Below are 15,638 nucleotides of genomic sequence, written 5' to 3'. Positions count from 1 at the left end.
TACAATTCTCATTAACCCGTTCAATCCAATCACAATACATGTTTTGTATGGTATTTCATTCCTGCCACCACTAGGCAATTTTACTCAGCTTGGGAGAGGTTTTACAAGCTGAAAGTTATGCAGAGCCTTCACCAACTCCTTCCCCATAAGAGGTCTCCCACAGGCTCAATAAAATCATTTGATTGCAGACATGAAATATAAAATAAGTCATCAAGCTGAAGTGGTTAAATTTACATTCTTGCTCATTTTCACTCCTGCATCTGCTGTTCCCACTCTGATTCCTTGTAATATCACTCACTTGCATACTATACATCATGGTGACAGGACAATCTATCAGCTCAAACATATTAATCAATATTCCCATTCACTCAAAGTGGCACTACTTTCTATGTAGAAAGCTTACTGTCTCCAACAATTTCCCATTAATTCTTCATATTCTTAACATCTGCCACAATTCATCCCATTCAGCTTTATTACAAAAGTTTCCTCTTAAGATACCACCATACAAAATCCAGTTTTTCATTAAATGCTCTCAACAAGTATTTTCAGTTCAAATATATGAAATTGGCTCTTCCCGCAGCATTCGGCAATGGATGAAATGTAATACTGCCAATCCATCAAATTATTTAACTTCATAATGATTATTGGAACTTTTTTATTTCTAACTTTTCAACTGATTTCTATGCCTCTCAATCCTCTTGACTATATTCTTGACATCTACATATTCCTTCATCTTATGTTCTCTCTCCTCTCTGAATATACATTTATGGTGACAGTCATATGTTGTACTAATTTTTGTTTTTTACCTTCACTGTAACGATTTATTTATTTTTTTCTTTTACTGCCAGATGACTGTCATAAGTTTGGAAAAAAAAAAATGAAAATGTTGAATCTCTATCAACTTCCTCAGCAAGATGGTCTTTATTATGCCTCAAATACTTACGTCAGAATCAGCTTATACCACTTGAACTAAAAGGATCAAATTCAGTTTCAACAATCCGGCAGCACATGAACTCACAAACTTTCTCCATTTAACAATACAACACAACAGTTTAGCTATTTTAAAAAATCAGATACCGGTATAGACCACTTGTACTGAAAGGATCAAATTCAGTTTCAACAAACCGGCAGCACAAGAACTCACAAACTTACTCCATCTAACAATACAACAAAACAGTTTAGCCATTTAAAAAAATGAGAGAGAGAGAGAGAGAGAGAGAGAGAGAGAGAGAGAGAGAGAGAGAGAGACCACTTGTACTGAAAGGATCAAATTCAGTTTCAACGAATCGGCAGCACATGAACTCGCAAACTTACTTCATCTAACAATACAACACAAGTTTAGCCATTTAAAAAAATCTGAGAGAGAGAGAGAGAGAGAGAAATTACTGTACAATCAACCAGCCTAACAACCAATTTTATATTTATAAAAAATAAAATAAAACCGGCAAGGCAAAAACCCACTAGGCATAACTAAAAACCAACTATAGATACTAAAATTTAACTAGAAAAAAAAAAAATCTAACACCACACCTTGCACTCACCCACCTTGCACCTGTGACACCAAACTATCAGTAGAGAAGCGGTACGACTCTCACAATGAACATTAATTCAGCTACATCAGAAAATTACACGAAATAACCTCCAGAACTGTTCATTCATTGTCAAAATACAACGGCAACGGAAACAAATAATTTTCGTTCGTGCCATTTGACTCACAATAACAAATCTGATCATGCGTCATTGCGAGGTGAAAATAAATTATTCACATGGAACATCAATTTCATTTAGCTATCAGTAGCTATCCTTAACATATTATCATACTCAACATCACACAAGTAACTGTCGGGAAGCTGGAGATGCCGTGTGTGTGTGTGTGTGTGTGTGTGTGGTACATTCAGGATTTGAGCTAGGCTTGTGTTGTCTTGTCTCCTTATTAACATTTATTCAACCTGTATTTTACATTTATCCAATCTCTCTCTCTCTCTCTCTCTCTCTCTCTCTCTCTCTCTCTCTCAGACCCGCACCGTTACACCAGGAGGTCAGTCATTCCAGTCGCTCCTCCCATCCCTCCTGACACCCTCGCACACCACGCTTACACCACTTCTGTACGTCTTCACAATGACACCACGATTATAACAAGCACACAACATTTTAAACATACACTACCTTATAAAACCAAACATACACCACTTCTGACTATACACCAACGCATAGATAGATCGATAGATATGACAGACATACGCCTCATAATATGTCCACCAAGATATAAAACCACACGCCAAGTTTGCACCACCACACTAAAACTCATCTTGTAGGAGGATCACCATAAATCGTTCTACCCATATATAATTCAATTCTGCACTCAACAAAATGAGCACCCAATCCCATTCATTCACTTATTATCCAACACAGTACTGCCCCATCAGAAACGTGTGTTAGTAAAACTTCAACACTAAATAATCCGAGCTGCCACCCTGCACTAACCATTATCTCAGCGTCACGGAAACACAGCTGTCCTACCTCAGTACCTACCTTGATGTTAAGAGGATGAGACTGGTTGTGAAGGCCAGGAAAAATGATAATCTTTAAACAGGATCCTTCGCTCGGTAAATCTACGCAGTGATTCTCTCTCTCTCTCTCTCTCTCTCTGTCACACACACACACACACACACACACACACACACACACACACACACACACACACACACACACACACACACGATATTGCATTTTCTTCTTTACTTTCTTCCTTCTCCTCTTCCTCTTTCTACCAAATGTTCTCTTATTCTCTTAAACTGCAACTTCCAGAATCCTCTCCTTCCCTCTCCCCGCCGCTTCACTCCCTCCTCCCCCTTTAAAAGCCAATCAGGTTCCTATTACAGGATACAAGATTACACACACACACACACACACACACACACACACACACACCGCTACAAGATGAGTACCATGCTGAAGGGATCTAAGTACGAAGACTAGAAAAACTGAATCTACCAACACTACAGGAGAGAAGGAAAAGAAGAGACATGATTATGCTATATAAATGCATCTCAGGGAAAGAGAAAATAGACATAAATGAATATATAACCTATGGGGAAGCATCAGCAAGAGGACACTGCAAAAAACTACATAAAAAGAGAGGCGATAAAGACTTAAGGAAATTCAGTTTCCCAAATAGGGCAATTGATCAGTGGAACGCACTACCGAATGAAATAGTGTGTGCCAAAACTATTCATAAGTTTAAGGACATGTATAATAAAAATGGTTTAATACACGGGACAGTACGAGCTTGACTCATTCCTGTAAAGATACAATCAGGTAAGAACAATTAGGTAGAACACACACAAACACACACACACACAAAGCAAAGAAGTTTACCCACCTCATCCACTTAACTAATGTGTCGATATTTTACATAATACAGTCATATGAATCCTATAAGCCGGTAATAAACGGCCAAGTAATACAGTTATATCAACTGATCATAACTCATCAAAATCTGATCCAGAAAAGAAAATCGGAAAATATATAAACCATGTGGTACTCACAGACCTTGATACCACAGACCCTACTACGGAAATTATTATTATTATTATTATTTATTATTATTATTATTATTATTACTATTATTTTATGACGGGACTCTTACGATAAAGAGAAACATTTGATGCCCATATGATCACTGATGAACCAAAAGACACAGACAGAATGGAAAGACGCTCGTCGAGGCAACACTGGCAAAAATGAAATTACGGATGCTTCTTCTGGATGTGGTAACAGCAATAATCATTTGAACAAATCAACCGTATAAAAAATTTACTACTAATAATTGTGCAATGTACCGTTTCATATCTACAGTATATCACGCAGGCCATATTATACAGATGTTGCTGAGATCTCGTTCCATCCCACCCAGTTTAAAGTACCAAGTCAATCCACGATCTCCAGCCCATATAGAGAGTTCACTGAACTGAGTTTCCACAGAAATGGCGAGCAACGTCAACGGAAGCCGTGAACTAATCCACGGAAAATTATACCACTGCGGCTAGGAAACAAATACAATACCGGATGTGCTGTACGATCTGGAAGGGTAACCGAAAATTTCTCGAGTGAGAGCAGACTCTCTCTCTCTCTCTATCTCGTTATCTGGGTCGACACGAGTTGATTATATTCTGAATGAGGCAGGTGATGGACAGGTGGGGTGGGGTCGGTAGGGGTGAGGCGGTGGTGGAGGGGAAGGGGAAAGGTGAAGGAGAAGGGAAGGACGGACACAGGGAGAAAGGAGGGGAAATGAAAGCTAACGATGAGGGAGGACATGAGGAGAGCGAAGAGGGAATATATGCACACGGTAGCTATATAAGGAACACACACACACACACACACACACACACACACACACACACACACACACACACACACACACACACACACACACACACACACACATACATACAGAAAGTTCAACTCTACACATATCAGAAAAGGAGAAGGACCAAGGAATGATTATCAATAACAGACTATCTCTGGCTGACCACGTAAATGAGAAGGTACGAAACATGCACACACTGCTTGCTAATGTGAGAATAGCATTCACTTACATAAATGAAGACATGCTGAGAAAGATAATACCATCATTCATCAGACCAACCCTGGAATATGCATCACTGGTCTAGAATAATCTAAAAAAAAAAACACACAGATAAGAATGAAAAAGTACAAAGGGCTGCTACAAGATGGGTACCAAGCTTAAGGGATCTAAGCTATGAAGGAAGACTAGAAAAACTGAACTTACCAAGAGTACAAAAGAGAGGGAAACATGATTACGCTACATAAATGCATCTCAGGGAAAGAAAAAATAGACATCAATGAGTATATAACCTATGGGGAGGCATCAGCAAGAGGACACTGCAAGAAACTGCATGAAAAGGGACATAACAAAGACGTAAGGACATTCAGTTTCCCAAACAGGGCAATTCATCAGTGGAATGCACTACCGAATGAAATAGTGCGTGTCAAAACTAATAATAAATTTACGGATTTGTACGATAAAAATGGTTTAATACACAGGACAGTTCGAGCTTGACTCACTCCTGTAAAGACACAATTGGGTAAGACCAATTAGGTAAGGTACGAACACACGAGGAATAAAACAAAAGACGACACGGATGGAGTGAACTCGAAGAAATGGAGAAATATCAAAACAAGGACGAAAACAAATTCTCTCTCTCTCTCTAGAAATATCAAAACAAGGACGAAAACAAATTCTCTCTCTCTCTCTAGAAATATCAAAACAAGGACGAAAACAAATTCTCTCTCTCTCTCTCTCTCCCTGAATTTAGAACACAATGGGCCAGTTGTTCAGAGGAGGAGGCAGAAAAGAAGGCAGACAGAAGGACGGGCAAGTGAGGCAGAGGGGAGGAGAACGAGGAAAAGTGGGGCAGAGAGGAAGAGAAAGAAAAGAGAATGAGGCAAAGGGGGACAGAAGGGAGGAACAAAAGGAAATCTGAGGGAGATGCAGAGAAAAAGTAGGGCAGAATGGAAGAATGGATGAGAATGAAGAAAAGTGAGAGAAGAGAAAATCTATCTATCTATCTATCTATAGCCCGACGCCCTAATCCCGCAAAGGGTGGCCGCAGACAAATAATGGGGAGAAATGAGGTGGAAGGGAACGGTATTATAAGTAAGGTGTGAGAGGAAGTATCAGAAAAACTGGGGTAGAGGGGCAGAGTAGGATGAAAAGTGATTAAGAGAGAATAAGGAGGAGGAGGAGGAGGAGGGGGAGGAGTGTCAAAAAGAAGGAAGAACGTATAGAGGAAGACAGAGGAAAGAGAAGGTATGAAGTCGAACGAGACGGGAGGAGGGAGACGAGAGAGAGGGTGGAATGATTTAAGGCGGGCAGTGAGAAAGGATAGAGATGATGAAGTGGTAAAAATACAGAAATAAAGAAACGAAAGCACGAGAAAAGATACGGATGATGAGGAAATGGACAGAAGAATGAAGGAAGGGAGGCAGAAGATACGGGTGATAAAGAAGTAGACAGAAGAATGAAAGGAGAGGGACAGAAAAAAAAATATGGATGATAAAGAAGTGGAAAAAAGTATAAAGGAAGGGAGGCAGAGGGAAAAAATGACACTGGAGATAAAGAAGTGGACAGAAGAATGAAGGGATGCGGGGAGAACATGCTTACGAATGGGGTGGAAAGAAAAATGAAGAAAAGTCAGAAAGCAGAGACGGGAATGATGAACAAGTAGAAAGAGAGATATGAGGGAAGGAGGCCAACAGACACGAATGACAGGAATATAAAGTAAACAGGGTGGATGGACGGAAGCAAACACAACAAGGGTTGGCAAGGGGGAGAGAAGGGAAGGAGGAAAAATGAGTAAACAGGGAGACTGATACAAATGAAGATGCTTGGAAGGAAGGAAGGAAAGAGTGGGAGGAAGTGGGAAAAGACGAGAGAAATGTCAGATAGACAAGAGGCAAAGAAGAGAAAGAAGGAGTGAGGAAGGTGAGAAAGTGGAATGGGAAAGGAAGAGGAAGACGACAGAAGATTGGAAGAATGGGAGACATGTATGACGAGGGAAAGGAAGCTGGGGATACAAGGAAAAATAAATAAAGGACACAAGGAGAGAGAGGACGATGATGATGACGCCAAGAAAGAACTGGGGAAGAGGCACAATAATGAGTGACCAAAGGAGGGAGAAGGACGCGAGGAAGAGAGGAGCGAAAAGACCAGAAAGACGAAAGGGCAAGCGACGGAGGCAGACAGCAAGAATGTGGTAAGGAAAGCAGGCAAATATTTAGCATGCGGGCAAGCAGTAGGTCCCGAAGAGAGATGGGAGGGATGTAGGCGGTAGGGAGGGAGAGGTTAGGGAGTAGAGAGGGAGAGGTTAGACAGGGAACAGGGTAGGGAAGGTGAGGCATAGAAGAGGGAAGGAGAGATGGGGAAGAGAAAAGGATATGGAGAAAGAGAAGTGGCAGAGAAAAGGCAAGGGAGAGAGGAAAGACAGCTAAGAGACAAAGGAGAAAGAGGGAAAGAGGAGAGAAAGAGAAGAGACAAAGGAGAGAGAGAGAGAGAGAGAGAGAGAGAGAGAGAGAGAGAGAGAGAGAGAGAGAGAAGGATATGGAGAAAGAGAAGTGGCAGAGAAAAGGCAAGGGAGAGAGGAGAGACAGATAAGAGACAAAGGAGAAAGAGGGAAAGAGGAGAGAAAGAGAAGAGACAAAGGAGAAAGGGAGAATGAGGAGAGAGAGAGAGAGAGAGAGAGAGAGAAAGAGGCAGATAAACGGCAAGGGAGAGAGAAGAGGCAGAGAAACAAAAGTGAAGCAGAGAAAAGGTGAGAGAGAGAGAGAGAGAGAGAGAGAGAGGACGGGTGGGGAAAGGGGGAGACAGGATAGAAGAGCAAAGAAAGAGACAAGACATGAGCCGCAAGGGAGAAAAAGGACAGGGGAGGAAAGGGAGAGACAGGACAGGAGAGGAAAGGTAGAGAAAGGACACGAGAGGAAAGGTAGAGAAAGGACACGAGAGGAAAGGTAGAGAAAGGACAGGAGAGAAAAGGGAGAGAGAGGACAGGAGAGGCAAGGGAGAGAGAGGACAGGAGAGGCAAAGGAGAAAGAGACAGAAGAGGCGAGGACGAAAGACGACAGGAATGGAAAGGAAGAAAGAGGACAGAAGTAAGGGAGAAAGAACGGGAGTGGCAAGGGAGAACGGGGGCAGGAAAAGCAAGGAAGAAAGAGGGCAGGAGAGGCAATGGAGAGAGAGAGAGAGAGAGAGAGAGAGAGAGAGAGAGAGAGAGAGAGAGAGAGAGAGAGAGAGATAAATAAATATATATATATATATGGAAGACAAGAGGGCAGGACAGGGGAGGGCGAGGCAGGGGAGTGAGGGAGGAAGAGGAAAAAAACAAAAACCGGTTCCTGGTTCCAAAATGGGTTTCTCTCTCTCTCAGAGAACAACCAAAACACAACTCCTCACAACTTTTAAATTATTTGTCCTCGACCTGTGATCCCACATTAAACAACTATCTATAAAAATACTGAAGATTCTCTCTCTCTCTCTCTCTCCTTTAATTTTTTACTATTTATCGTATTCGGAAACACTACAAAACAAGTATATTCCAGCTTTCTATGTAACTCGAACTTTTCATTAATTATAACAAGGTATCGCATCTAAAGGAGTATATATCCAATCATTTTCAATATTCTAGTATCTTGAGCAGTATTCAATTCCTTTTCTGCAATTCTCGTATCTACCCCAGAATCATTTTCCATTATTCTCGAATCTAGAGCAACAAGCAATCATTTTCATTTTTCTCGCATCTGTTTTAGCATTCAGTCCTTTTCAATCATTCTCATACCTAAGCAGCATCCAATCACTTTACAGTAATTATTATATCTACAGTATGGTAGTATCCAGTCCTACCGAACAGCTAATTCTCGTACCTAAAGTAGCATCCAATCCCATCTTACCTAATTATTATACGTTCCACCAGATTCAATTACATTAGCTACTAAGTATTTCAGCCCACCTCTATCTCATTATTATTGTCATCAACCTATGTTCGTCCACTATGTCACTCAGGCATATACTGTAATTTCATCTCTCTATGTGGTCTCTAAATACATCTTCCTTCACTCTATCTCATGGATTCCCGCTCTGTTGCTCCAGTGGTTCATCTATTTTCTGTTAAACCGATGACAATACTTGTTCACAAACATTTTCACTTTTAAAGCGAGGTGATTAATTTTTTACAGGCATCTGTTTCCTTTCCCACATTCACACCATAATTTCGTTTGGTTTGATCACCTTCTCCTCTTCCTGAAGTGTCAAATCAACGCTAGCTTTCTCTTAACTTGTCCTCCAACCTTGTCTACTTCTCCTACCCTCCCTCTTTCTATCATCTCCCTCCACTCTCAAGTTTTCACCTCTTTCTCATACCTTCCTATCATCTTCCACACTTCATAAGTCTCTCCTCCTACACTAAATATTGTCCTCTCCTCAGTTCTTCAGTCTTCTCTTCCCTTTCTTCCAGCTTTAATTCACTGTTATGCTCATCTTATCCTTCATCGTCCCCTCCGCTTATCTTCCTCAGCCTTAACATCCCCCTAATTTTCCTCGTTCCTCCTTTTCCTATTCTGTTTACATACGATACCTGCTATCTTCTTTCCGCCCTTCCATCATCATCTTCCTCCCCCCCTTCCCCACTCTCCATCATTTCTTTCAACCCTCACTCAGTCTCTCCTATCCTCCATTCTTCTGTAATCTCTCTTCCAACTCGCAATGATCTCTCTCTACTCTTCTTTCTCCTATTTTCTACCCTCCATCCTTCCTTCCCCTCTCCAACAGCAACCTTCTCTCTCCTCCTGCCCTCATTCTACTCTCCTATCCCCAGCAGCTTACTGTCGTATCCTGTCGTTTCCTTATCTTCCCAACCCTACAAGATCCTTCAAGCTCCAACCTACCTCAATCCTTCCCTCACCATCTCCCCCACATCCTACCGTTACCCCTCCCCCCAACACCCCGGCGGCACCCCACTGGGCACACTGCCAACCAGGCCACTACCACAGCTCCTCCTTCTACCACACACCACCTCGGGCCACAACCACTCATCACTACCACAGCGTCACACTTCCGCCACCACTCTGTAACAACACAATAAATGCAAACCTTGACCCTTTTCAGCCATGACCATTTTTTTCTATATCGTATTGTACCGTATTTTGTTGCACCACCAGGCGATTTCCTTCAACAGAATATGAATCCGAAACCTTTTTTTTTTTTTTTTTTTTTCAGTATATTAAGGTTACCACCAGACGACTTTATTCAGCTCAGGAAGGACCTCTTTTACTGAACGTGTTAATGATGACTAAATCCCCTCCAGTTCGAAAAATGATTCGAGCTGAATAAAATCGTCTAAAGTTACCAAGAATACAAAGGAAAATATATCGATGGACTGAAGGGGTTAAGAAGAGTTCCCTTGTAGTGATGGGGTTAACGACAACCACACCAATCGATTAACCAGACATCATTAACTCACCATCCCATACAATTCCAGTCCCACATCACTACCACACCACGACCACAAGAACAACACATCTGTACCACATCACCACCACAAGAAAAACACATCGCTACCACATCACCACCACAGGAAGAACGTATTCAGTTCCATCATGATATTACTATGAACCCACAGGAAGAACACATACCTACCAAATTCATTTCCATTATTACTCACCACTATCACACAACCCCATGACCATACAACATAACAGCACCCATCCCATCAATATCCACATAAAATCTTCAAATAACGTAATTAACTGAAGGCTAATCATATTCAACTATTATGCTGTTGCATCCTTGAGAACAGTGTAGCCTAAACCACCATCCTCACCACAAACTACATCTGGGAGCCTACCGCCTCCAACATAACCACAACTACCACAACAAAGCTACCGACGCAACCACATCAGTGACTGCTAAAACCACAAGGCACACAATAATACTACAGTATATAATTAAAAATCATTAGCATCAACCTAATCCTGCTTCCTTCTGCTTACATGAGATCGATGATCTTAAGCCCCCTGATCTCTTTTATGTGCTAAAGTTAATGGGAGAGGGAAGTTCCAGTTCAATCTTTCTTTGCAGTAACAGGAGTTACAAGACTGTTTGCACCAAAATGCCTGGAGATGGGAGCCGCTACATTCCTCTGACAGCATACGGAAGTTTCTGTTCCCTGTTCTCCTCTATAAAACAATTTCACTGAGATGGGTAGTAGGGTATTAATCCATAAACTACGACGCGCTGATATTCTTACTCCAATATCCCCATCATTACCTAGTGCTACAAGCCCTATCGTGGTACGTCACCTTGGGTAACCGCGACAGATTTACAAGCGACTCCAGCCTGACTCAACAGTAACTCCTCCACCATCCCACTCAAGGTTCTTGCACAAACAACTACCCTCACCAAGGATGGAGAAGATGCGGGAAGAACCAGTATGCTGCAGTTACCAGTCGGTATTTTTATAAAGTAGTTCTTGCTACCAAAATATTCATAGGAACGCATTCCGGCTGTCACTCATGCTCCAATTTTCACGTCTTAAAATTAAATAGTATGATAATGTTCAACGAAGGAGTATTACCTATATTCCATTGTTCTTATGCCCACAACTTGCAGTATACAGAACGAATAAGATAGCCACTACATTTACCACAGTACAGACTCCCACTAAAACGATACCAGCAGAAAAATATGTCAAATCAATTTAAAAAACCACATCAAATGGCAGGCACGATTCATCCCTCATTCGAACACAAGCCAATTTTGTTGTTTTCTGTCTTAGGTCTGCTGTTCAGAATTTGGGTTTCTAATATGAGAGGCTCATTACTGACTTCTTGCAAATAAACCCTGACCGTCACCACAGCTGCAACTAGGCATACTGGTACCCGTCTGCCTCCCACCCCCCTCACACAGACACACACACACACGGTGACTAGACAAAGATTCAACAATTACTACTTCAAGCATTAGTCACATCAACCATTACTACAACCGCAACGACAATCCCATAACCTACACAACACTCCAACCACCACCACCACCACCACCAATAACCACAACTACCATCACAATCACAATTACAGCCACCACCAATACAAATACCATCATCGAAACCACAACCACTACTACCACTACTACTAGCTACTTTATTTTTTTTAACAACTGACGGAAAAAAAAAAAAAAAAAAAAAAAAGAGAGAGAGAGAGAGAGAGAGAGAGAGAGTGTGGCGTGCTTGGGATTCCCCTTTCTTAACCCACACCCTTCTCTCTCTCTTTCTCTCTCTCTCTCTCACACACACACACACATACAGAGAGAGAGAGAGAGAGAGAGGCAGGTTTAGTCAGACTGGAAAAATACCCGCATACTGAAATCGTGTTAAAAGATAAAATACTGGTATATGCAAGAGCTTCTGCCCGATTTGACCCTCTTCAGGTCCACCCTCTCGCCGTTATACCTGAAGGGGATTCAAGTCGGGGCGAAATTGTTGTATCTTCACAATAAATGGGTCTAGCTGCTGGAGAGGGACGCCTTCATGTGGTGGCACTGATATAACTACAGTAGGTCGCTCAAGTGTCTGGTTCTATAAGCGTCCCTCAACTATTGCCCTATTACCACAAAAAAAGGATTGTGAACTGCAAGAGATCAACTTTAACTTGCAGTACACTGGGTTCACGTTTCTGGTGAACCTGGGGCTACAACAACAACAACAACTACTACTACTGCTACTACTATACAAGAGTAATTTTTTTTCCAAATGACTAATTACTACCACTGTGGAATCAAAGGCATCATTCAAGACTCATTCACTAACCTAGAACTTCAGGAAGCCTACGTTGATAGGAACGTTCAGCAACTACCACCATTTCCACTAACCTAACAACCACCACCACCACGATCACCATAACCACTACTATCACAAAGCACTGCAACAACACAACTACATTACAACCACAACCATCAAACACCATCTCAACCCCAAAGATCAACATCACAACTATACACAACAAAACAACAACAATCACCAGTGGAGCATCATTTACCCTAATAACTGGACCGACATTGCAACAATCACCACCACTACTACCACCAATAACCACCACCACAACAATCACAACCACAACCAGCACCTACACAACGAACTGAAACATCAAAACTGTATTATGAAACTCACTGCTATTACTATCACCTTTTACCTACTCTGGAAAAAATAATTGGTGTGATTGGGATTCCCACTCTCTCTCTCTCTCTCTCTCTCCACAATTCTTCCTGCTCTTCATTCCTCTGCCCCTTCCCTTTTTATCCCCATCTTTCTTCTATAATCTACTCCCGACATCGGCTCGGCTCATCTCCTCTCTTTTAATTTTCCCTACTTCTCTCTATTCTTTTCTAACCCTTCTGTTGAAAACTCTCTCCTCTGTCCCTTACATCGTCCTTTTCCTACTCCTCTCTCTCATTCCCAATTCCCAAACGCTAGTCCTCCTCCTACTCCTACTCCTCCTTTCATAGTTTCTCTTTTTCTATTTCAGCATCAAAAACATATGCTGGGTATTCCCTCTTCCTACTCAGTGCTTCCTCTTCTCTCCTTTCCCTTTGTCTCCATCTCATAATCTACCGTTTTTACTCTCAGCTCTCTCTCTCTCTCTCTCTCTCTCTCTCTCTCTAAAAGTGGAGTAGGGTGGAAGAGGCAGGTCACTCCACTGGCAGACTTTCACCTGACGGGTAAGTCCGGTTCCCGCCCTACCACCTGCGCCACCACTCACCCAAATGCATCCACATTCCGCCCACCTAAAGTACGTCTCACACCTATGCACCCATCCTTCAACCACCACTAACCCATAAATATCCACACCCCACTCATCTACACTACTATCCTTTCCAATTACCTCCACGCCCACCTGCATCAACACACCACCAATTTACTGCAACCTAGCACAGACTACGCACCATATACAAGTGCTGACTAACTTTAATACTCCGATACACATACAGCAGACTCTCTATAAACAAGGTGCTCTTTAAAACGACCTAGGAAGGAAGAGAAGGAAGGTAAAATGCTATCCACTAAATAATCAATCAACGCCATTAAAGGAGCATCAAGGGCAAAAGAATGTATCTGGACACTATCCTTTCTAGAACTGACGCAGGGATATGGAAATCTGAACGTCAACGACATGTAACATACTGGCATGTGTTATATTTGGTGTGTGTGTGTGTGTGTGTGTGTGTGTGTGTGTGTGTGTGTGTGTGTGTGTGTGTGTGTGTGTGTGTGTGTGTGTGTGTGTGTGTGTGTGTGTGTGTGTGTGTGTGTGTGTGTGTGTGTGTGTGTGTGTGTGTGTGTGTGTGTGTGTGTGTGTGTGTGTGTGTGTGTGTGTGTGTGTGTGTGTGTGTGTGTGTGTGTGTGAAAGAGAGAGAGAGAGAGAGAGAGAGAGAGAGAGAGAGAGAGAGAGAGATAATATATATGTGTGAAGATACAGCCCGCGCCCTTAACCCAACCAACCAGCTACACCAACATGACATGGACAACCGTGACTTCCCAGCCAGCCTTAACCTCCTTTTGAGAGTGCTGGCAAGATGACGGCTGGGTTGACCGTGCCTGAGGGCTGTGAGGATGTAAGCTCGCCTAAAGCTACGTTGTGAATCAGACTGCTTGTATATTCTTTTGCCTTGACTCATACAGTTATCATACACTTCTTAAGTCAGTGTAAATACTAAAGTTTAAAAAAAAAATGCAGAAAAGTAAACTGTTGTGGAGAATTGTTTATCCTGTAAACTAAGAACCTTTGTCAGTACTACACACTGTCACCCGGGGTACAACAACAGGTCCACACCAAACATTTCTAGCACAAATTTAATGGATATGACAATTATTTCTCGCGACTTGCACACCAACCGGCCACTGATAAGTCTACTGGAAACCAGCCACCACGATCTGTATCAGAGGCTTCCCCTGGATTTTAAGATACTGTGTGTGTGGGCCCTGTATAAAAACTAGACCCCAAAATCATCAGTTACTACGACATTGAAGCAACGGGTGAGTGAAGCTCTGGCAAAGTGGGAGTGGTTACTAGCTAAGTTTACTATCAACCCAGAAATCAAAATCTACACCCTAACAACAATTTCACCAACTAATGTAAACCCAATAGAAACATTCAAACAATTAGTTCAAGAACGAACACAAATGCCATAAAATTACCATTTCGGTTCTAGACGACATTTGTGACGGAACCGCCATACGTTTATCTTTGGTCAAATGCTAACACATGCCAGACCATCCATTAATCCATCTTCCAATCCTATGTCGCCCCATGAGGATCGTAGGAGCCCGGGGATAGGCAATTGGTCCTGACATTTAAAATGATAGTGACCAGCCTCACTCATCTCTGAGAGGCATTACGTGAGCAATAAACCCCAACCACCCCTTGGATATAAACCTACACAGGCTAAATCCGACTGGGGCGCCTTAATTACTCACTAAACCATAAGGAGCCAAAATTTGGTTACATGGTTACCATCAGGCGTAGTAAATGGTTTCCTGCTGTACAGGAAACCATTTGGCTTGTTACTCAACGTGGAATCATCCATAGGCAGAAGGAAGAGAAATGGATGAAGGAAAGAATGATAGAAGAGGGAGTGTAAAGTCACCCGTAGGCGGAAGGAAGAGGAAAGAATGAAAGAAAGAAGAGGAAGGAGCTGAGGAAAAGGCAGACACCCAAAGCAGCAATACATCGAGTGAGTGGATGGTGAGCACCCCCACCTACCACAAACACATGCCACACCCATGTAGGAAAACGAAGATGCTAAGAAACCACAGCACGATGCGTGTAAATCTATGCGATGCAGTGGCACATAAGACGCCTTTCCATGAGTTGGTCTAAAACCAGCTCAGACTGGTTCAATGGCTGTTACAGCGCGAAGATATGACTTGTCAAGACTGGTATAAAGCAGTCCTGCAAACAACGATCCAGGGTTGCACTGGACAACAATGACGGGCAGAAACGTCCCATGCCCTGGGGAAAAAACTCATACTGCAAAGACGGTGAACGTAATTACAATATACACAATATATATATAT

At 42.2% G+C, this 15,638-nt stretch overlaps 1 protein-coding gene across 1 annotated transcript in view; it reads right to left on the bottom strand.

Annotated features, from left to right (window-relative positions):
- Window positions 1-15,638, bottom strand: part of trc (Serine/threonine-protein kinase tricornered) — a 161,773-nt gene that overhangs the window by 49,693 nt on the left and 96,442 nt on the right. The window lies entirely within an intron of this gene.

This window comes from Coenobita brevimanus, chromosome 66 (genome assembly GCF_032717465.1).
Source record: "Coenobita brevimanus isolate Jiangsu-jjx chromosome 66, ASM3271746v2, whole genome shotgun sequence".
Classification (NCBI taxonomy): domain Eukaryota; kingdom Metazoa; phylum Arthropoda; class Malacostraca; order Decapoda; family Coenobitidae; genus Coenobita; species Coenobita brevimanus.
Note: the sequence above shows the minus strand (reverse complement) of the source record. Positions and strands in the feature narration are given on the sequence as shown.